Source organism: Balaenoptera acutorostrata, chromosome 9 (genome assembly GCF_949987535.1).
Source record: "Balaenoptera acutorostrata chromosome 9, mBalAcu1.1, whole genome shotgun sequence".
NCBI lineage: Eukaryota > Metazoa > Chordata > Mammalia > Artiodactyla > Balaenopteridae > Balaenoptera > Balaenoptera acutorostrata.
Genome location: NC_080072.1, coordinates 99,519,386 through 99,520,226, shown reverse-complemented (window position 1 = coordinate 99,520,226; position 841 = coordinate 99,519,386). Strand labels below are relative to the sequence as shown.

Here is an 841-nt window from a genome sequence, read left to right as displayed (position 1 = left end):
CAAATAGTTGAGAGTCTTATGTGTCTGGCTTTTCACTCAACAATGTGGATTGTTGTGTAGAGCAATAGTTTTTAAAAATATTATTTAGTATTCCATTATTTGAATAAGATGCATTTATTTTTAACACAGTATTAAAGTCCACTGATATTTTATTTAAGTTTCTTTTATACCTATGTTCTTAAATAAAAGTGGACTAAAGTTTCCTTTTCTTTTTTTTTCTTTTTTCTTTTCTTTTTTATTTTTTGGCTGCACCACTCAGCTTGCAGGAGTTACCCGACTTTGAGGATCTCAGTTCCCTGACCAGGGATTGAACCTGGGCCACAGCACTGACAGTGCCAAATCCTAACCACTAGACTACCAGGGAACTCCCTAAAGTTTCTTTTTCTTTTTTGGTATCAACTTTATACTAAGTTATATCAAGTTCATAAAATAATCTAGACAGCTTTCCCTATTTTTTATTTTTGGAACAATTTGTGTTGGATACTAATTACTTATTCCTTGAAATTTTAATAGAATTTACCTAAAAATACTTATAAAACACCATGGGACTTTTGTAAAATCTAACAGGGAGGTTTTTCTAATTACTACTTTAATTTGTCATTTTGTTATTAGTCTTCAAGTATTATATTTATCTTGTGCCAATTTCAGCATTATATATTTTCGAGAAATATGTGTATTTCATCAAGGCTTTCAAATGTATATTGTTGTATATATGTATATAGCTGCTCTAAAATTTTATATTTTAAAATCTGAGTTCTATTTCCTGCTTAATTCTGTACGGTGGTTATTTGAAAAACTTCTCTTTTGTTTCTTGATGTTTTATTAGTCTTTTTGAAAATGT

At 29.0% G+C, this 841-nt stretch overlaps 1 non-coding gene across 1 annotated transcript; it reads right to left on the bottom strand.

Annotated features, from left to right (window-relative positions):
- Nucleotides 1–292: 292 nt before the first annotated feature.
- TRNAD-GUC (transfer RNA aspartic acid (anticodon GUC)) lies at nucleotides 293–364 on the bottom strand. The gene has a single exon. It is a non-coding gene; the product is annotated as a tRNA-Asp (tRNA).
- Between the last annotated feature and the right edge of the window lie 477 nt (nucleotides 365–841).